Genomic DNA, 23,000 nt, shown 5'->3' on the forward strand with positions numbered 1-23,000 from the left:
CCAGAAGACAGCCACTAACCCTGGTTCCCGAGGCCCTGTCTGGCAGCATGTCAGCCACTCGGGGTCTTCAAGGACCTGGCTAGAGCAGAATATCCAGGGGTCCTCAAGGCTCCAGGGAGTCTTGAGACGGCCACCGTTGCCTGATGCTTAACTGCTCATACCAAGTCAGGTCTTGCAAAGCACAGGGTGGCCTGAAGACAGCCACATGCACCTGGTAATGAAACTCTCATATCTGCATGTGGCGGGAAGACAGCCAACACGGTTCCTCAAGGTTCTGGCTAGTCGGAAGACAGCTGCCCCACCTGATGCTTTACTGCTCAGACGGATGCTGGCGGTTCGGGAACCCCAAAATCCTGGCTGGTGGGGAGAGAGCCCTCCAGGGTCCTTACGGCCATGGGTGGTGCCATGAGGGCCACCCAGGGTCCTCAAAGACTTGGGCAGTAGGATGACAGCTGCCTCCACCTGATGCTTAACTAACTACTCAGACAAGGGCGAGTTGACTGGGAATCCCCAGGTCCCCTTGATGGGATGACAGCCACTCAGGGTCCTCATGGCCCGGGCTGTTGGGATGACAGAGACCACGGGTTTGAAGTCCTCAGCTGGTGGAGTGACTGCCACTCGGGGTCCTCAGGGCTGTGGCTGGTGGAAAGACAGGCACCCCCTACCTGGGCCTTAACCCCTAGCCACTTCTAAGATAGATGCTAGCTGGCCGGAACCCCAAAGAACCTGAATGGTGGGATTCCAGCCATCCATGCATCATGAGTAGCTGCTCCATTGCAGGCTAGTCTTTGGGACCCCCGAGGCTCTGGAAGGCAGGAGAAGGCCACCCGTGTTTCTCAAGGCTCTTGGTGGCAAGAAGACAGCCTCCGCTGCCTGATGGGTAACTGCTCAAACATGGGCGAGCTGACCATGACCCACAAGGCCCCGGCTGATGGCATGAATGACACCCGGGATCCTCGAGGGTAGGGCTGGCACGAAAACAGCTACCCTGCCTGACGCTGAACTGCTCAGACAGGTGCCGAATCCCCCATGTCTCCGCGTGGCTGGAAAACAGCCACCAGCCCGGGTTCCCGAGGCCCGTTCTGACATCATGTCAGCCACTAGGGGTCTTCAAGGACCTTGCTGGAGCAGGAGAATATCCAGGGGTCCTCAAGGCTCCAGGGAGTCTTGAGACAGCCACCCTTGCCTGATGCTTAACTGCTCAGAAGGGTTCTAGCACTTGCGGAACCCCAAGGCCGTGGCTGGTGAGATGAAGATGACAGCCACCCAGGGTCCTCGAGGACCTGGCCAGTAGGATGACTGCCACCTCCACCTGATGCTTAACTGCCCAGACAAGAGCAGGCTGGCTGGGAACACCTCGGCCTCCGCTGTTGGGATGACAGCCACTTAGGGTCCTCATGGCCCAGGCTGTTGGGATGACAGCCACGCAGGGTCTTGAAGTCCTCAGCTGGTGGAGTGACTGCCACTCAGAGTCCTCAGGAATGTAGCTGGTGGGAAGACAGGCACCCCCACCTGATGCTTAGCCCCTAGACACTTCTCAGACAGATGCTGCCTGGCCTGAACCCCAAAGAACCCGGGTGGTCGGAATCCAGCCATCTATGCGTATGCGCAACTGCTGCGTCGCTGGCTAGCCTTTGGGACCCCCGAGGCTCTGGCAGGCAGGAAGAGGCCACCCGAGGTCCTCACGTCATTGGGTGGCAAGAAGACAGCCTCCCCTGCCTGATGGGTAACTGCTCAGACAGGGGTCAGATCACTGTGGCCACCAAGGCACCGGCTGGCAGGGAAACAGCCGCCCTGCCTGATGCTTAATGTTCAGACAGGAGCAGGGAACCACATATCTGCGTGTGGCAGGAAGACAGCCAACCCGGTTCCTCAAGGTTCTGGCTAGGCGGAAGACAGCTGCCCTGCCTAATGCTTTACTGCTCAGACGGGTGCTGGCCGTTCAGGAACCCACAACCCTGGCTGGTGCGGACAGAGACGCCCAGGCTCCTTAAGGCCCTGGGTGGTGACATGAGAGCCACCAAGGATCCTCAAGGACTTCGGCAGTAGGATGACAGCTGCCTCCACCTGATGCTTAACTAACTACTCAGACAAGGGCGAGTTGACTGGGAACCCCAAGGTCCCCTTGATGGGATGACAGCCACTTAGGATCCTCATGGCCCAGGCTGTTGGGTTGACAGCCATGCAGGCTTGTCAGTGCCACAGCTGCTGGAGTGACTGCCACTCGGGGTCCTCAGAGCTGTGGCTGGTAGAGAGACAGGCACCCCCCACCTGGGTCTTAACCCCTATACACTGCTCAGGAACATGCTAGCTGGCCTGAACCTCGAAGAACCCTGCTGGTGGGATTCCAGCCATCCATGCATCATGAGTAACTGCTCCGTTGCAGGCTAGTCTTTGGAACACCAGAGGCTCTGGCAGGCAGGAAGAGGCCACCTGTGGTTCTCAAGGCTCTTGGTGGCAAGAAGACAGTCCCCGGCTGCCTGATGGTTAATTGCTCAGACATGGGCGAGCTGACCGTGACCCACAAGCCCCCAGCTGGTGGGATGAATGACACCCAGGATCCTCAAGGCTAGGGCTGGCAGGAAAACAGCTACCCTGCCTCATGCTTACCTGCTCAGACAAGTGCCAGAACCCCCAAATCTCCGGATGCTGGGAAACACCCACTCTGGTTCTTCCTGGCCTTGTCTGGGGGATATCAGACACCCGAGGTCTTCAAGGCCCTGGTTGGAAAACATCCAGGGGTCCTCAAGGTTCCGCCTGGTAGGAAAACAATTACCCTGCCTGATGCTTAACTGCTCAGACAGGTCCCGGAACCCCCATATCTCAGGGTGCCCTGAACACTGCCACCCTGTTTCCTCAAGGCCCTGTCTTGGGCAGGAAAAAAGCTACGTTGCCTGATGCTTAACTGCTCAGACAGGTGCCAGAACCCCATGTCTCGGGGTGGCCAGAAGACAGCCTACTCGGTTGTCTCAATGCCCTGTCTGGGGGCATGTCATGCACCCCGGATCTTCAAGGCTCCTGCTGGTGGGAAAACAGCTACCTTGCCCTATGCTGAAGTCTTCAGAAAGGGTCGCAGACAGCCATATCTCCGGGTGGCAGGGAGACAGCCAAGCAGGGTCCTCATGGCTCTGGGTAGCCTTGAGACAGCCACCCTTGACTGATGCTTAACTGCTCAGAGGGTAGCGACCGAGCCAGGTCTTGCAAAGCCCAGGCTGTCTGGAGGGCAGCCACCTGCACCTGTGGCATCAAATCTCAAATTCGGCCACCCTTCGGGACCTCCAGGCCTCAACAGGCATAAAGAGAGACAGCAGGGGTCCTCAAGGCTCCGGCTAGCGGGAAAACAACCACCCCTGACTGATGTTTAACTGCTCAGAGGGTTCTAGAACTTCGGAACCCCAAGGCCCTGGGTGGTGAGATGACAGTCAAACAGGGTCCTCAAGGACCTGGCCGGGAGGATGACTGCCACCTCCACCTGATGCTTAACTGCCCAGACAAGGGCCAGCTGGCTGGGAACACCAAGTCCTCCACTGTTGGGATGACAGCTACTTAGGGTCCTCATGGCTCTGGCTGATGGGATGACAGCCACCCAGGGTCTTGAAGTCCTCAGCTGGGTGAGGGACTGACACTTGGTGTTCTCAGGAATGTAGCTGGTGGGAAGACAGGCACCCCACACCTGATGCTTAACCCCTTGCCACCGTTCAGACAGATGCTAGCTGGCCTGAACCCCAAAGAACCTGGATGGTGAAATTTTAGCCATCCATGTGTCATGTGTAACTCCTGCGTTGCAGGCTAGCCTTTGGGACTCCCGAGGATCTGGCAGGTAAGAAGAGGGCACCTAAGGCCCTCATGTCATTGCTTGGCAAGAAGACAGCCTCCCCTGCCTGATGGGTAACTCCTCAGACAGGGGTCAGCCCACTGTGGCCACCAAGGCACCGGCTGGCAGGGAAACAGCCACCCTGCCTGATGCTTAATGTTCAGACAGGAGCAGGGAACCACATAGCTGTGTGTGGCAGGAAGACAGCCAACCCAGTAACTCAAGGTTCTGGCTAGGAGGAAGATAGCTGCCCTGCCTAATGCTTTACTGCTCAGACGGGTGCTGGCCGTTCGGGAACCCCAAAACCCTGGCTGGTGGGAAGAGAGCCGGCCTGGGTCATTAAGGCCTGGTTGGTGACATGAGAGCCACTCAGGGTCCTCAAAAACTTGGGCAGTAGGATGACAGCCACCTCCACCTGATGCTTAACTAACTACTCAGACAAGGGCGAGTTGACTGGGAACCCCAAGGTCCCCTTGATGGGATGACAGCCACTTAGGGTCCTCATGGCCCAGGCTGTTGGGATGACAGCCGCCCAGGTTTGTCAGTGCCACAGCTGCTGGAGTGACTGCCACTCGGGGTCCTCAGGGCTGTGGCTGGTGGAAAGACAGGCACCCCCCACCTGGGCCTTAAACCCTAGCCACTTCTAACATAGATGCTAGCTGGCCGGAACGCCAAAGAACCTGGATGGTGGGAGTCTAGCCATCCATGCATCATGAGTAACTGCTCCATTGCAGGCTAGTCTTTGGGCCCCCCGAGGCTCGGGCAGGCAGGAAGAGGCCAACTGTGGTTCTCAAGGCTCTTGGTGGCAAGAAGACAGTCCCCGGCTGCCTGATGGTTAATTGCTCAGACATGGGCAAGCTGACGCACAAGGCCCCAGCTGGTGGGATGATGACACCCGGGATCCTCAAGGCTAGGGCTGGCAGGAAAACAGCTACCCTGCCTGATGCTTACCTGCTCAGACAGGTGCCAGAACCGCCAATTCTCTGGGTGGTCGGAAGACGTTCACCGGAGTTCTTCAAGGCCCTGTCTGGGTGGGGATGTCAGCGACCCGAGGTCATCAAGGCCCTGGTTGGAGGATGACAACATCCAGGGTTCCTCAAGGCTGCACCTGGCATGAAAACTTAACTGCTCAGACAGCTGCCGGATCCCCCGTATCTCTGGGTGGATGAAAGACAGCCACCCTGGTTCCTCAAGGCCTTGATTGGCAGCATGTCAGCTACTCGGGGTCTTCAAGACCCTAGCCTAGAATGAGAATATCCAGGGGTCCTCAAGGCTCCCCCTGGCAGGAAAATAGCTACCTTGCCTCATGCTTAACTGCTCAGACAGGTGCAGGAACCCCCATGTCCCGGGTGGCTGGAAGACAGTCTACTAGGTGTCTTCAAGGCTCTGTCTGTGGGGGTGTTAGCTACCCAGGGTCCTCAAGCCACTGTCTAGGGAGATGTCAGCCACCCGGGGTCTTCAAGGCCCAGGCTAGAGAATGAAAGTAGCCATGGGCCCTCAAGACTCTGGCTGGTGGGAAAACAGCTACCCTGCCCTATGCCTAACTCTTCAAAAGGGTCGCAGACGCCCATATCTCCGGGTGGCAGGGAGACAGCCAATCTAGGTCCTCATGGCTACTGCCAGTGGGAAGACAGCCACACCTGCCTGATGAATAAATGCTCAGAGAATTGGTAGTCGGCCGCAATGTCCAAGGCGCAGTCTTGTTGAAACATGGCCACCCCAACCTGAGGTTAAGCTCTCAGACTTGGCCACCCTCCGAGACCCCAAGGCCCCATCAGGCTGGAAGATAACCACCCGGGGTCCTCATGGCTCCTTGTAGCCTTGAGACAGCCACCCTTGCCCGATGCTTAACTTTTCAGAGGGGTGCAACCGGGCCAGGTCTTGCAAAGCCCAGGCTGGCTGGAAGACAGCCACCTGCACCTGTGGTATCAAATCTCAAATTAGGCCACCCTCCGGGACCTCACGGCTCCATCAGGCATAAAGAGTAACACCTGGGGTCCTCAAGGCTCCGACTAGCAGGAAGACAGCCACCCCTGCCTGATGCTTAACTGCTCAGAAGGGTTCTAGCAGTTCCGGAACCTAAGGACTTGTCTGGTGAGAATTGAACCACCCGGGGTCATTAAGGCCCTGGGTGGTAAGATGACAGCCACCCAGGGTCCTTGAGGACCTGGCCGGAAGGATGACTGCCACCTCCACCTGATGCTTAACTGCTCAGACAAGGGCCAGCTGCCTGGGAACACTAAGGCTTCCGCTGTTGGGATGACAGCTACTTAGGGTCTTGAAGTCCTCAGCTGCTGGAGTGACTGCCACTCGGGGTCCTCAGAAATGTAGCTGGTGGGAAGACAGGCACCCCCCACCTGATGCTTAACCCCTAGACCCTGTTCAGAAAGATGCTAGCTGGCCTGAACCCCAAAGAACCCGGCTGGTGAGAATCCAGCCATCCATGTGTCATGAGTAACTGCTGTTTGCAGGCTAGCCTTTGGGACCTGGAGGCTCTGACAGGCAGGAAGAGGACACTTGTGGTCCTTGTGTCATTGGGTGGCAAGAAGACAGCCTCCCCTGCCTGTTGGGTAACTGCTCAGACAAGGGTCAGGTCACTGTGGCCTCCAAGGCACCAGATGGCGGGGTGAAAGCCCCTAGGGTCCTCAAGACTCCTGCTGGCAAGGAAACAGCCACCCTGCCTGATGATTAATGTTCAGACAGGAGCAGAGAACCACATATTAGCGTGTGGCGGGAAGACAGCCAACGCGCTTCCTCTAGGTTCTGGCTTGTCGGAAGATGGCTGCCCCGCCTGACGCTTTACTGATCAGACAGGTACTGGCCGTTCAGGAACCCACAACCCTGGCTGGTGGGGAGAGAGCCGGCCAGGGTCCTTAAGGTCTTGGGCAGAAGGATGACAGCCGCCTCCCCCGATGCTTAACTGACAACTCAGACAAGGGTGGGTTGACTGGGAACCCCAAGGTCCCCTTGATGGGATGACACCCAATTAGGGTCCTCATGGCCCGGGATGTTGGGATGACAGCCACCCAGGTTTGTCAGTGCCACAGCTGGTGGAGTGACTGCCACTCTGGGTCCTCAGGGCTGTGGCTGGTGGGAAGACAGGCACCCCCCACACCTGATGCTTAACCCCTAGCCACTGGTCAGACAGATGCTTTCTGGCCGGAACCCCGAAGGACCCAGCTGGTAGGATACCAGCCAGCCATGCATGATGAGTAACTGCTCTGTTGCAGGCTAGCCTTTGGGACCCCCGAGGCTCCCGCAGACAGGAAGAGGCCAACCATGGTTCTCAAGGCTCTTGGTGGCAAGAACACAGCCTCTGCTGCCTGATGGGTAACTGCTCAGATATGGGCGAGCTGACAGTGACCCCCAAGGCCCCATCTGGTGGGGTGAATGACACCTGGGATCCTTGAAACTGGGGCTGGCAGGAAAACAGCTCCCCTGCCTGATGCTTTGCTGCTCAGACAGGTACCAGAACCCCCATTTCTCCGGGTGGCTGGAAGACATTCACACGGGTTCTTCCTGGCACTGTCTGGGGAGATGTCAGTGACCTGAGGTCTTCAAGGCCCTGGTTGGAGGATGACAACATCCAGGGGTCCTCAAGGCTCTGCCTCACGTGAAAACAGCTACACTGCCTGATGCTTACCTGCTCAGACAGGTCTAAGAACCCCATATCTCAGGGTGGCGGGAAGACAACCACACACCCGGGTTCCACCAGGCCCTGTCTGGCAACATGTCAGCCACTCAGGGTCTGCAAGGCCCTGTCCAGAGAAGGAGAACATCCAGGGGTCCTAAAGGGTCTGCCTGGCAGGAAAATAGCTACCCTGCCTCATGCTTACCTGCTTAGACAGTTGCCGGAACCCCCATGTCTCAGGAGACAGCCACCGTGGTTCCTCAAGGCCCTGGCTGCAGAGATGTCGGACACCGGGTCTTCTTGGCCCTGGCTGAAAATGAAATTAGACCGGGGCCCTTAATGCTCAGGTTGGTGGGAAAACAGCTACCCTGCACTATGCTTAACTCTTCAGGTAGGGTCACAGACACCGGTATCTCCGGGTAGCAGAGAGACAGCCAAGTGGGGTGGTAATGGCTATTGCCAGTGGGAAGACAGCCACACCTGCCTGATGAATAAATGCTCAGAAAGTTGCTAGCCAGCCAGAACGTCCAAGGCCCAGTCTTACTGAGGCTTAGGTCTCAGACTCGGCCACCCTCCTGGACCCCTAAGGCCCCATCAGGCTGGAACATAGCCACTCGGGGCCCTCAGGACTCCGGGTAGCCTTGAGGCAGCCATCCTTGTCTGATGTTTAATGCTCAGAGGGGTGCTACCGGACCTGGTCTTGCAAAGTGCAGGTGGCTTGAGGATAGCCACATGCATCTGGGGCTTAGATTCTAAAATCCGGCGACTCTCTGGGATGCCCAAGGCCCCATCAGGCCTGAAGACAGCTTCTCAGGTCCTCAAAACCCTCACAGGCAGCATGTGAGCCACTCGGGGTCTTCAAGGCCCTGGCTGGAGCAGGAGAATATCCAGGGGTCCTCATGGCTACAAGGAGTCTTGTAACAGCCATGCTTGCCTGATGCTTAACTGCTCAGAGGGGTGCTACCAAGTCAGTTCTTGCAAAGCACAGGCTGGCTGGAAGACAGCCACATGCACCTGTGGCATCAAATCTCAAATTCAGCCACCCACCAGGAACTCCAGGCCTCATCAGGCCTAAAGAGACAACAGGGGTCCTCAAGGATCCTTAGGGTGGGAAGACAACCACCCCTGACCGATAATTATTTGCTCAGAAGGGTTCTAGAGGAACCCCAACCCCCTATCTGGTGAGAAGTGAGCCACCCAGGGTCATTAAGGCCCTGGGTGGTATGATGACAGTCACACAGGGTCCACAAGGACCTGGCCGGTAGGATGACTGCCACCTCCACCTGATGCTTAACTGCTCAGACAAGGGCCAGCTGGCTGGGAACACCAAGGCCCCCAGCGATGGGATGACAGCCGCCCATGGTCTTGAAGTCCTCAGCTGGTGGAGTGACTGATACTCGGTGTCCTCAGGGCTGTGGCTGGTGGGAAGACAGGCACTCCCCTCCTGATATTTAACCCCTAGCAACTTTTCAGACAAATGCTAGCTGGCCTGAACCCCGAAGAACCTGAATGGTGAAATTCTAGCCATCCATGTGTCATGTGAAACTCCTGTGTTGCTGGCAAGTCTTTGGGACCCTGATGCTCTGACAGGCAGGAAGAGGCCACCCATGGTCCTCACATAATTGGGTGGCAAGAAGTCAGCCTCTGCTGCCTGATGGGTAACTGCTCAAACATGGGTGAGCTGACCATGACCCACAAGGCTCCGGCTGATGGCATGAATGACACCCGGGATCCTCAAGGCTAGGGCTGGCAGGAAAACAGCTACCCTGCTTGATGCTTTGCTGCTCAGAAAAGTGCCAGAACCCCGATATCTGCAGGTGGCTGGGAAATACCCACCCTGTTTATTCCAGGCTGTCTGGTGGTATGTCAGCCATCCGAGATGTTCAAGGCCCTGGTTGGAGGATAACAACTTCCGTGGGTCTTCAAGGCTCCACCACGCAGGAAAACAAATACCCTGCCTGTTACTTAACAGCTCAGACAAGTGCCAGAAGCCCCATTTGTCAAGGTGGCCTGAAGACTTCACCCGGGTTCTTCGAGGCCCTGTCTGGGGTGATGTTAGACAGGTGAGGTCTTCAATGCCCTGGTTGGAGGATGACAACATCCAGGGTTCCTCACGGCTCCCTCTGGCAGGAAAACAGCTACCCTGCCTGACAATGAACTGCTCAGACAGGTGCCAGAACCCCCATGTGTCCGGGTGGCCAGAAGACAGCCACCAGCCCGGGTTCCTGACGCCTATTCTGACAGCATGTCAGCCACTCGGGGTCTTCAAGGACCTGGCTGGAGCAGGAGAATATCCAGGGGTCCTCAAGGCTCCAGGGAGTCTTGAGACAGCCACCCTTGCCTGATGCTTAACTGCTCAGAGGGATGCTACCCGGTCAGGTCTTGCAAAGCACAGGCTGACTGGAAGACAGCCACATGCACCTGGATGAAACTCTCAAATTCGGCCACCCTCTGGGACCTCCAAGGCCCCATCAGGGAAAAAGAGAGACATCCTAGTTCCTCAAGGCTCGAGCTAGCAGGAAGACAGCCACCCCTGCCTGATGCTTAACTGCTCAGAAGGGTTCTAGCGCTTGTGAAACCCCAAGGCCCTGGCTGGTGAGAAGTGAGTCACCGTGGGTCCTAAAGGACCTGGCCGGGAGGATGACTGCCACCTCCATCTGATGCTTTCTGCTCAGACAAGGGCCAGTTTGCTGGGAAAATCAAGGCCTCCGCTGTTGCCATGACAGCCACTTAGGGTCCTCATGGCCCAGGCTGATGGGATGACAGCCACCCAGGGTCTTGAAGTCCTCAGCTGGTGGAGTGACTGCCACTCAGTGTTCTCAGGGCTGTACCTGGTGGGAAGACAGGCACCCCCTACCTGATGCTTAACCCCTAGACAGTGCTCAGACAGATGCTGGCTGTCCTGAACACCCGAAGAACCCGGCTGGTGGGATTCCAGACAGCCATGCATCATGAGTAATTACTGCCTCGCCGGCTAGCCTTTGGGACCCCCGAGGCTCTGGCAGGCAGGAAGAGGCCACCCATGGTCCTCAAGTCTTTGGGTGGCAAGAAGACAGCCTCCCCTGCCTGATGGGTAACTGCTCAGACAGGGGTCAGCTCACTATGGCCACCAAGGTGCCGGCTGGCAGGGAAACAGCCACCCTGCCTGATGATTAATGTTCAGACAGGAGCAGGGAACCACATATCAGCGTGTGGCAGGAAGACAGCCAACCCGGTTCCTCAAGGTTCTGGCTAGTCGGAAGACAGCTGCCCTGCCTGATGCTTTACTGCTCAGTAGGGTGCTGGCCGTTCCGGAACCCCAGGGCCCTGGCTGTCGGGAAGACAGCCACCTGGGTTCCTCAAGGCACTGGCTGGTGGGATGACACCCAACCAGGGTCCTCAAGGCTCCTCCTGATGGAAAGACAGCCAGCCTTGTCTGATGCTTAGCTGCTCAGATGGGTGCTGGCCGTTCAGGAACCCCAAAAGCAGGGCTGTGGGGAGAGAGCCGGCCAGGGTCCTTAAGGCCCTGGGTGGTGACCTGCGAGCCACCCAGGGTACACAAGGACTTGGGCAGGAGGATGACAGCGACCTCCACCTGATGCTAAGGAACTACTCAAACAAGGGTGAGTTGACTGGGAACCCCAAGGTCCCCTTGATGGGATGACAGTCAATTAGTGTCCTCATGGCCCAGGTTGTTGGAATGACAGTCACCCAGGTTCCCAGTGCCACAGCAGGTAGAATAACGGCCACTCGGGGTCCTCATGGCTGTGGCTGGTGGGAAGACAGGCACCCCCCACCTGGGGCTTAACCCCTAGACACTGCTCAGACAGATGCTAGCTGGCTTGAACCCCGAAGAACGCGGCTAGTGGGATTCCAGCCATCCATCCGTCATCAGGAACTGCTGCATTGCTGGTTAGCCTTTGGGACCCCGGGGGCTCTGGAAGGCAGGAAGAGGCCACTGGTGGTTCTCAAGGCTCTTGGTGGCAAGAAGACAGCCTCCGCTGCCTGATGGGTAACTGCTCAGATATGGGCAAGCAGACGGTGACCCACAAGGCCCCAGGTGGTGGGATGATGACACCCGGGATCCTCGAGTCTAGGGCTGGCAGGAAAACAGCTACCCTGCCTGATGCTTACCTGCTTAGACAGGTGCCAGAACCCCCATATTTCCCCGTGGCTGGGAAACACCCATCCTGTTTCTTCCATGCCCTGTCTGGTGGGATGACAGCCACCCGAGGTCTTCAAGACCCTGGTTGGAGGATAACAACTTCCAGGGTTCTTCAAAACCCTGCCACGCAGGGAAAAAACTACCCTGCCTGTTACTTAACAGCTCAGACAAGTGCCAGAAGCCCCATTTGTCAAGGTGGCCTGAAGACTTCACCCGGGTTCTTGGACGCACTTATTGGGGGAATGTGAGCCACTCGAGGTCTTCAAGACCCTGGTTGGAGGATGACAACATCCAGGGGTCCTCACGGCTCCGTCTGGCAGGAAACCAGCTACCCTGCCTGATGCTTAACTGCTCAGACAGGTGCCGGAACCCCCATGTCTCCGGGTGGCTGGAAGACAGCCACCAGCCCGGGTTCCCGAGGTCCATTCTGACAGCATGTCAGCCACTCGGGGTCTTCAAGGACCTGGCTGGAGCAGGAGAATATCCAGGGGTCCTCAAGGCTCCAGGGAGTCTTGAGGCAGCCACCCTTGCCTGAAGCTTAACTGCTCAGAGGGATACTACCTGGTCAGGTCTTGCAAAGCACAGGCTGACTGGCAGACAGCCACATGCACCTGGGGATGAAACTCTCAAATTTGGCCACCCTCTGGGACCTCCAAGGCCCCATCAGGGATAAAGAGAGACACTCTAGGTCCTCAAGGCTCCAGCTAGCAGGAAGACAGCCACCCCTGTCTGATGCTTAACTGTTCAGAAGGGTTCTAGCGCCTGTGAAACCCCAAGGCCCTGGCTGGTGAGAAGTGAGTCACCGCGGGTCCTCAAGGACCTGGCCGGGAGGATGACTGCCACCTCCACTTGATGCTTAACTGCTCAGACAAGGGCCAGCTGCCTGGGAACACCAAGGCCTCCGCTGTTGCCATGACAGCCACTGAGGGTCCTCATGGCCCAGGCTGATGGGATGACACATACCAAGGGCCTTGAAGTCCTCAGCTGGTGGAGTGACTGCCACTCAGTGTCCTCAGGGCTGTGGCTGGTGGGAAGACAGGCCCCCCCTACCTGATGTTTAACCCAAAGCCACTGCTCAGACAGATGCTGGCTGGCCTGAACACCCGAAGAACCCGGCTGGTGGGATTCCAGACAGCCATGCATCATGAGTAACTGCTGTATTGCGAGCTAGCCTTTGGGACCCCCGAGGATCTGGCAGGCAGGAAGAGGCCACCCGTGGTCCTCAAGTCTTTGGGTAGCAAGAACACAGCCTCCCCTGCCTGATGGGTAACTGCTCAGACAGGGGTCAGCTCACTGTGGCCACCAAGGTGCCAGCTGGCAGGGAAACAGCCACCCTGCCTGATGCTTAATGTTCAGACAGGAGCAGGGAACCACATATCTGCGTGTGGCGGGAAGACAGCCAACCCGGTTCCTCAAGGTTCTGGCTAGTTGGAAGACAGCTGCCCCGCCTGACGCTTTACTGCTCAGTAGGGTGCTGGCCGTTCCGGAACCCCAGGGCCCTGGCTGTCAGGAAGACAGCCACCTGGGGTCCTCAAGGCACTGGCTGGTGGGATGACGCCCAACCAGTGTCCTCAAGGCTCCTCCTGATGGGAAGACAGCCAGCCTTGTCTGATGCTTAGCTGCTCAGATGGGTGCTGGCCGTTCAGGAACCCCAAAAGCAGGGCAGTGGGGAGAGAGCCGGCCAGGGTCCTTAAGACCCTGGGTGGTGACATGAGGTCACCCAGGGTCCTCAAGGACTTGGGCAGTAGGATGACAGCCACCTCCACCTGATGCTAAGGAACTACTCAGACAAGGGTGAGTTGACTGGGAACCCCAAGATCCCCTTGATGGGATGACAGCCACTTAGTGTCCTCATGGCCCAGGTTGTTGGAATGATAGCCACCAAGGTTCGTCAGTGTCACAGCAGGTAGAATAACGGCCACTCGGAGTCCTCAGGGCTGTGGCTGGTGGGAAGACAGGCACCCCCCACCTGGGGCTTAACCCCTAGACACTGCTCAGACAGATGCTAGCTGGCTTGAAGCCGGAAGAACGCGGCTAGTGGGATTCCAGCCATTTATCCGTCATCAGGAACTGCTGCATTGCCGGCTAGCCTTTGGGACCCCGGAGGCTCTGGAAGGCAGGAAGAGGACACTGGTGGTTCTCAAGGCTCTTGGTGGCAAGAAGACAGCCTCCGCTGCCTGATGGGTAACTGCTCAGACACAGGTGAGCTGACCGTGACCCACAAGGCCCCAGGTGGTGGGATGATGACACCCAGGATCCTCGAGTCTAGGGCTGGCAGGAAAACAGCTACCCTGCCTGATGCTTACCTGCTCAGACACATGCCAGAACCCCTATATCTCCGGGTGGCTGGGAAACACCCATCCTGTTTCTTCCATGCCCTGTCTGGTGGGATGTCAGCCACCCGAGGTCTTCAAGACCCTGGTTGGAGGATAACAACTTCCAGGGTTCTTCAAAACCCTGCCACGCAGGGAAAAAACTACCCTGCCTGTTACTTAACAGCTCAGACAAGTGCCAGAAGCCCCTTTTGTCCAGGTGGCCTGAAGACTTCACCCGGGTTCTTCGACGCACTTATTGGGGGAAAGTGAGCCACTCGAGGTCTTCAAGACCCTGGTTGGAGGATGACAATATCCAGGGGTCCTCACGGCTCCCTCTGGCAGGAAAACAGCTACCCTGCCTGATGCTTAACTGCTCAGACAGGTACCAGAACCCCCATGTCTCCGGGTGGCTGGAAGACAGCCATCAGCCTGGGTTCCCGAGGTCCGTTCTGAGAGCATGTCAGCCACTCGAGGTCTTCAAGGACCTGACTGGAGGAGGAGAATATCCAGGGGTCCTCAAGGCTCCAGGGAGTCTTGAGGCAGCCACCCTTGCCTGATGCTTAACTGCTCAGAAGGGTGCTACCCAGCCAGGTCTTGCAAAGCCCAGGCTGACTGGAAGACAGCCACATGCACCTGGGGATGAAACTCTCAAATTCAGCCACCATCTGGGACCTCCAAGAGCCCATCAGGCATACAGAGAAACACTCTAGGTCCTCAAGGCTCTGGCTAGCAGGAAGACAGCCACACCTGCCTGATGCTTCACTGCTCAGAAGGGTTCTAGCGCTTGCGGAACCCCAACGCACTGGTTGGTGAGAAGTGAGCCGCCCCAGGTCCTCGAGAATTTGGGCAGGAGGATGACAGCTGCCTCCACCTGATGCTTAACTAACTACTCAGACAAGGGCAGGTTGACTGGAATCCCCAGGTCCCCTTGATGGGATGACAGCCACTTAGGGTCCTCATGGCCCAGGCTGTTGGGATGACAGACACCACGGGTCTTGAAGTCCACAGCTGGTGGAGTGACTGCCACTCGATGTCCTCAGGGCTGTGGCTGGTGGAAAGACAAGCACCCCCCACACCTGATGCTTAACCCCTAGACATTGCTCAGACAGATGCTTGCTGGCCTGAACCCCAAAACACCCAGCTGGTGGGATTCTAGCCAGGAATGCATCATGAGTCACTACTGCATTGCCGCCTAGCCTTTGGGACCCCCGATGCTCTGGCAGGCAGGAAGAGGCCACCCGTGGTTCTCAAGTCTTTGGGTAGCAAGAACACAGCCTCCCCTGCCTGATGGGTAACTGCTCAGACATGGGCGAGTTGACTGTGACTGACAAGGCCCCAGCTATTGGGATGAATGACACCCGGGATCCTCGAGGCTGGCGCTGGAAGGAAAACAGCTACCCTGCCTCATGCTTACCTGCTCAACAGGTGCCAGAACCCCCATATCTCCGGAGGCCTGGGAAACACCCACTCTGGTTCTTCCTGGCCCTGTCTGGGGGATATCAGACACCCGAGGTCTTCAAGGCCCTGGTTGGAGGATGAACACATCCAGGGGTCCTCAAGGTTCCGCCTGGTAGGAAAACAGCTACCCTGCCTGATGCTTAACTGCTCAGACAGGTTCCGGAACCCCCATATCTCAGGGTGCCCAGAACACTGCCACCCTGTTTCCTCAAGGCCCTGTCTTGGGCAGGAAAAAAGCTACCCTGCCTGACGCTGAACTGCTCAGACAGGTGCCAGAACCCCATGTCTCCGGGTGGCCAGAAGACAGCCTACTTGGTTTTCTCAATGCCCTGTCTGTGGGGATGTCACGCACCCTGGGTCTTCAAGGCTCCTGCTGGTGGGAAAACAGCTACCCTGCCCTATGCTGAAGTCTTCAGAAAGGGTCGCAGACAGCCATATCTCCGGGTGGCAGGGAGACAGCCAAGCAGGGTCCTCATGGCTCTGGGTAGCCTTGAGACAGTCACCCTTGACTGATGCTTAACTGCTCAGAGGGTGTGACCCAGCCAGGTCTTGCAAAGCCCAGGCTGTCTGGAGGGCAGCCACCTGCACCTGTGGCATCAAATGTCAAATTCGGCCACCCTTCGGGACCTCCAGGCCTCAACAGGCATAAAGAGAGACAGCAGGGGTCCTCAAGGCTCCGGCTAGCGGGAAAACAACAACCCCTGACTGATGTTTAACTGCTCAGAGGGTTCTAGAACTTCGGAACCCCAAGGCCCTGGCTGGTGAGATGACAGTCACACAGGGTCCTCCAGGACCTGGCCGGGAGGATGACTGCCACCTCCACCTGATGCTTAACTGCTCAGACAAGGGCCAGCTGGCTGGGAACACCAAGGCCTCCACTGTTGGGATGACAGCCACTTAGGGTCCTCATGGCCCAGGCTGATGGGATGGCAGCCACCAAGTTTCTTGAAGTCCTCAGCTGGTGGAGTTACTGCCATTCGGTGTCCTCAGGGCTGTAGCTGGTGGGAAGACAGCCCCCCCACCTGATGCTTAACTCCTAGACACTGTTCCGACAGATGCTAGCTGGCCTGAACCCCAGAAGAACCCGATTGGTAGGATTCCAGCCGTCCATGGGTCATGTGTAACTGCTGCATTGCCGGCTAGCCTTTGGAACCCCCGAGGCTCTTGTAGGCAGGAGGAGGCCACCCGTGGTTCTCAAGGTTCTTGGTGGCAAGAACACAGCCTCTGCTGCCTGATGGGTAACTTCTCAGACATGGGTGAGTTGACTGTGATCAACAAGCCCCCAGCTATTGGGATGAATGTCACCCGGGATCCTCGAGGCTGGCGCTGGCAGGAAAACAGCTACCTTGCCTCATGCTTACCTGCTCAACAGGTGCCAGAACCCCCATATCTCCGGAGGCCTGGGAAACACCCACTCTGGTTCTTCCTGGCCCTGTCTGGGGGATATCAGACACCCGAGGTCTTCAAGGCCCTGGTTGGAGGATGAAAACATCCAGGGGTCCTCAAGGTTCCGCCTGGTAGGAAAACAATTACCCTGCCTGATGCTCAACTGCTCAGACAGTGCCAGAACCCCCATGTTTCCAGGTGGCTGGAAGACAGCCTACTCGGTTGTCTCAATGCCCTGTCTGGGGGGATGTCACGCACCCCGGGTTGTCAAGGCTCCTGCTGGTGGGAAAACAGCTACCCTGCCCTATGCTGAAGTCTTCAGAAAGGGTCGCAGACAGCCATATCTCCGGGTGGCAGGGAGACAGCCAAGCAGGGTCCTCATGGCTCCAGGTAGCCTTGAGACCGTCACCCTTGACTGGTGCTTAACTGCTGAGGGTAGCGACCGAGCCAGGTCTTGCAAAGCCCAGGCTGTCTGGAGGGCAGCCACCTGCACCTGTGGCATCAAATGTCAATTTCGGCCACCCTCCTGGAACTCCAGGCCTCACAGGCATAAAGAGAGACAGCAGGGGTCCTCAAAGCTCGGGCTAGTGGGAAGACAACCACCCCTGACCGATGTTTAATTGCTCAGAAAGGTTCTAGAATTTCGGAACCCCAAGCCCCTATCTGGTGAGAAGTGAGCCAGTCTGGTTCCTTAGGGCCCTGGGTGGTGAGATAACAGCCACCCAGGGTCCTCGAGAACCTGGCCGGTAGGATGACTGCCACCTCCACCTGATGCTGAACTGCTCAGACAAGGGCCAGCTGGCTGGGAACACCAAAGCCTCTGCTGTTGGGATGACAGCCACTTAGGGTCCTCAAAGCCAGGGTCATTGAATGAAGGCCACCAAGGGTCTTGAAGTCTCAGCTGGTGGAGTGAGTAACACTCGGTGTCCTCAAGTCTCTGGCTGGTGGAAAGACAAGCACCCCCCACATGGGGCTTAACCCCTAACCACTGCTCAGACAGACGCTAGCTGGCCTGAACCCCGAAGAATCCGGCTGGAGGGATTCCAGCCATCCATGTGTCATGCGTAACTGCTGTTTGCAGGCTGGCCTTTGGGACCCCCGAGGCTCTGGCAGGAAGGAAGAGGCCACCGCGGTCCTCACATCATTGGGTGGCAAGAAGACAGCCTCCCCTGCCTGATGGGTAACTGCTCAAACAGGGGTCAGCTCACTGTGGCCACCAAGGCACCGGCTGACAGGGAAACACCCACCCAATCTGATGATTAATGTTCAGACAGGAGCAGGGAACCACATAGCTGCGTGTGGCAGGAAGACAGCCAACCCGGTTCCTCAAGGTTCTGGCTAGTCGGAAGACAGCTGCCCTGCCTGATGCTTTACTGTTCAGACGGGTGCTGGCCATTCGGGAACCCAGGGCCCTGGCTGGTGCAGAGAGAGCCAGCCAGGGTCCTTAAGGCCCTGGGTGGTGACATGAGGGCCACCCAGGGTCCTCAAGGACTTGGGCAGTAGGATGACAGCCGCCTCCACCTGATGATTAACTAACTACTAATACAAGGGCGGGTTGACAGGGAACCCCAAAGTCCCCTTGACAGGATGACAGCAAAGTAGGGTCGACACACAACATATGTGGTTCCCTGCTTGTGTGTGAACATTAAACATCAGGCAGGGTGGCTGTTTCCCTGCCAGCAGGGTCTTGAGGACGCCGAGGGACTTTCATCCTGACAGCCGGTGCCTTGGTGGCCACAATGAGCTGATGCCTGTCTGAGCAGTTACCCATTAGGCAGGGGAGGCTGTCTTCTTGCCACCCAATGACATGAGGACCGCAAGTGTCCTCTTCCTGCCTGTCAGAGCCTCGGGTGTCCCAAAGGCTAGCCTGCAAACAGCAGTTACTCATGACACATGGACGGCTGGAATCCCACCAGCCGGGTCGTAAGAGGTTCACACCAGCTAGCATCTGTCTGAATAGTGTCTAGGGGTTAAGCATCAGGTGTGGGGGGTGCCTGACTTCCTACCAGCCACAGCCGTGAGGACACCGAGTGGCAGTCACTCCACCAGCTGAGGACTTCAAGACCCTAGGCGGCTGTCATCCCATCAGCCTGGGCCATGAGGACCCTAAGTGGCTGTCATCCCAACAGCGAAGTCCTTGGTGTTCCCAGGCACCTGGTCCTTGTCTGAGCAGTTAAGCATCAGGTGGAGGTGGCAGTCATCCTACCGGCCAGGTCCTCGAGGACCCTGGGTGGCTGTCATCTCACCACCCAGGGCATTAAGGACCCCGGTTGGCTCACTTCTCACCAGCCAGGGCCTTGGGGTTCCAGAACCGCTAGAACCCTCCTGAGCAGTTAAGCATCAGGCAGGGGTGGCTGTCTTCCTGCTAGCCCGAGCCTTAAGGACCCCAGGTGTCTGTCTTTGTGCCTGATGGAGCCGTGAGGTCCCGAAGGGTGGTCTAATTTGAGAGTTGATGCCACAGGTGCAGGTGGCTGTCTTCCAGCCAGACTGGGCTTTGGAAGACCTGGCCCGGTAGCACCCCTCTGAGCAGTTAAGCATCAGTCAAGGGTGGCTGTCTCAAGGCTACCTGGAGCCATGAGGACCCCTGGATATTCTCCTGCTCCAGCCAGGTCCTTGAAGACCCCGAGTGGCTGACATGCTGCCAGACAGGGCCTTGAGGACCCCAGGTGTCTCTCTTCCTGCCTGATGGGGCTTTGGGGGTCCAGGAGGGTGGCCGAGTCTGAAAGGTTAAACCTCAGGTTGGGGTGGCCATTTTTCAGCAACACTGGGCCTTGCAAGTTCCTGCCACCTAGCAACTGTCTGAGCATTTATTCATCAGGCAGGTGTGGCTGTCTTCCCACTGGAAATAGCCATGAGGCCCCCGCTTGGATGTCTCCCTGCCACCCGGAGATATGGGCGTCTGCGACCCTCTCTGAAGAGTTAAGCATAGGGCAGGGTAGCTGTTTTCCCACCAGCCAGAGTCTAGAGGGCCCCGGGATACTTTCATTCTCCAGCCAGGGCCATGAAGACCCCAGGTGGGTGACACCCTCACAGCCAGGGACTTGAGGAACCCGAATAGACTGTCTTCCGGCCACCCGGAGGCATGGGGGTTCAGGCACCTCTCTGAGCAGTTAAGCATCAGTCAAGGTAGCTATTTTCCTGCCCCAGACAGGGCCTTGAGGAACCAGGGAGGCTGTGTTCTGGCAACGCGGAGATATGGACGTTCTTGGACCTGTCTGAGCATTGAGCATCAGGCAGGGTAGCTGTTCTCATGCCAGGTGGGGTTTGAGGAACCCTGGATGTTGTCATCCTCCAACCAGGGCCTTGAAGACCTCGGGTTGCTGACATTTCCTAGCCAGGCCATGGAAGAACCCGGGTGAATGTCTCCTGGCCACAAGGAGAAATGGGGGTTCTGGCACCTGTCTCAGCAGGTAAGCAGCAGGCAGGGGAGCTGTTTTCCTGCCAGCTTTAGCCGTGAGGATCCCGGGTGTCATTCATCCCACTAGCTGGGGCCTTGTGGGTCACGGTCAGCTTGCCCATGTCTGAATAGTTACCCATCAGGCAGCAGAGGCTGTCTTCTTGCCACTAAAAGCCTTGAGAAACATGGGTGGCTTTTCCTGCCTTCCAGAGCCTCTGGGGTCCCAAAGGCTAGCCTGCAATGCAGCAGTTACTCATGACGCATGGATGATTGGAATCCCACCAGTCAGATTATTCGGGGTTCAGGCCAGCCAGCATCTGTCTGAGCAGTGTCTAAGGGTTAAGCATCAGGTGGGGGTGCCTGTCTTCCCACCAACTACAGCCCTGAGGACACTGCGTGTCAGTCACTCCACCAGATGAGGACTTCAAGACCCTGTGTGGCTGTCATCCCAACAGCCTGGGCCATGAGGACCCTAAGTGGCTGTCATCCCATCAAGGGGACCTGAGGATTCCCAGTCAACCCGCCCTTGTATTAGTAGTTAGTTAAGCATCAGGTGGAGGCGGCTGTCATCCTCTTGCCCAAGTCCTTGAGGACCCTGAGTGGCTCTCATGTCACCACCCAGGGCCTTAAGGACCCTGGGCAGCTCTTTCTCCACCAGCCAGGGCCTTGGCTTTCTGGAACGGGCAGCACCTGTCGGAGCAGTAAAGCGTCAGGCAGGGCAGCTGTCTTCCAACTAGCCAGAATCTTGCCACACCCAGTTATGTGGCTCCCTGCTCATGTCTGAACATTAAACAACAGGCAGGGTGGCTGTTTCCCTGCCTGCAGGAGTCTTGAGGAAGCCGAGGGGCTTTCATACCGCCAGCTGGCGCCTTGGTTGTCACAGTGAGATGACACCTGTCTGAGCAGTTACCCATCCGGCAGGGGAGGCTGTCTTCCTGCTAGCCAGAGCCTTGAGGTCCCTGGTGTTTCTCTTTCTGTCTGATGGGGCCTTGGGGTCTCGGAGGGTGGCCAAGTCAGAGAGCTTAAGCCCCAGGTGTGGGGGGGAATGCCTGTCTTCCCACCAGCCACAGCCCTGAGGACCCCGACTGGCAGTCACTCCAGCGGCTGTGACACTGATGAACCTGGGTGGCTCTCATCCCAACAGCCAACCCGGTTCCTCAAGGTTCTGGCTAGTCTGAAGACAGCTGCCCTGCCTGACACTTTACTGCTCAGACCGGTGGTGCCCGTTCCAGAAAGCCAAGGCCCTGCCTGGTGGAGAAAGAGGTGCCCAGGGTCCTTAAGGCCCTGGGTAGTGATATGAGAGCCATCCAGGGCCCTCAAGGACTTGGGCAGGAGGATGACAGCTGCCTCCACCTGATGCTTAACTGACTACTCAGACAAGAGTGACTTGACTGGGAACCCCAAGGTCCCCTTGATGGGATGACAGCCACTCAGGGTCCTCATGGCCTGGACTGTTGGGATGACAGCCACCCAGGTTTGTCAGTGCCACAGCTGCTGGAGTGACTGCCAGTCGGTGTCCTCAGGGCTGTAGCTGGTGGGAAGACAGGCAACCCCCACCTGGGGCTTAACCCCTAGCCTCTGCTCAGAAAGATCCTAGCTGGCCTTAACCCCGAAGTATTCGGCTGGTGGGATTCCAGACAGCCATGCATCATGAGTAACTGCTGCATTGCAGGTTAGCCTTTGGGACCCCCGAGGCTCTGACAGGCAGGAAGAGGCCACCCGTGGTTCTCAAGTCTCTTGGTGGCTAGAAGACAGCCTCTGCTGCCTGATGGTTAATTGCTCAGACATGGCGGGCTGACAGTGTCCCACAAGGCCCCGTCTGGTGGGGTGAATGACTCCCGGGATGCTTGAGGCTGGGGCTGGCAGGAAAACAGCTACCCTGCCTGATGCTTAACTGCTCAGACAGGTGCCGGAACCCCCATGTCTCAGGAGACAGCCAACCTGATTCCGCAAGGCCCTGGCTGCAGAGATGTGGGACACTGGGTCTTCAAGGCCCTGGCTGAAGAATGAAATTAGCCCGGGGCCCTTAATGCTCAGGCTGGTGGGAAAAGAGCTACCCTGCCCTATGCTTAACTCTTCAGGTAGGATCGCAGACTCCGGTATCTCCGGGTGGCAGAGAGACAGCCAAGCGGGGTCCTAATGGCTATTGCCAGTGGGAAGAGAGCCACACCTGCCTGATGAATAAATGCTCAGAAAGTTGCTAGCCAGCCAGAACGTCCAAGGCCCAGTCTTGCTGAGGCTTAAGCTCTCAGACTCGGCCACCCTCCTGGACCCACAAGGCCCCATCAGGCTGGAAGATAGCCACTCGGGGCCCTCAGGACTCCGGGTAGCCTTGAGGCAGCCATCCTTGCCTGATGTTTAATGCTCAGAGGGGTGCTACCGGACCAGGTCTTGTAAAGTGCAGGTGGCTTGAGGATAGCCACATGCACCTGGGGCTTAAATTCTAAAATCCGGCGACTCTCCAGGATGCCCAAGGCCCCATCAGGCCTGTAGACAGCCTCTCAGGTCCTCAAGGCTCTCACTGGCAGCATGTGAGCCACTAGGGGTCCTCAAGGCCCTGGCTGGAGCAGGAGAATATCCAGGGGTCCTAATGGCTACAAGGAGTCTTGAGACAGCCATGCTTGCCTGATGCTTAACTGCTCAGAGGGGTGCTACCGAGTCAGGTCTTGCAAAGCCCAGGCTGGCTGGAAGACAGCCACCTGCACCTTTGACATCCAATCTCAAATTCGGCCACCCTCCAGGACTTCAAGGCCTCATCAGGCCTAAAGAGAGACAGCAGGGGTCCTCAAGGCTCCTGCTAGTGGGAAGACAACCACCCCTGACCGATGTTTAATTGCTCAGAAGGGTTCTAGAGG

Source organism: Peromyscus maniculatus, chromosome X (assembly GCF_049852395.1).
Source record: "Peromyscus maniculatus bairdii isolate BWxNUB_F1_BW_parent chromosome X, HU_Pman_BW_mat_3.1, whole genome shotgun sequence".
Taxonomy (NCBI): Eukaryota; Metazoa; Chordata; class Mammalia; order Rodentia; family Cricetidae; genus Peromyscus; species Peromyscus maniculatus.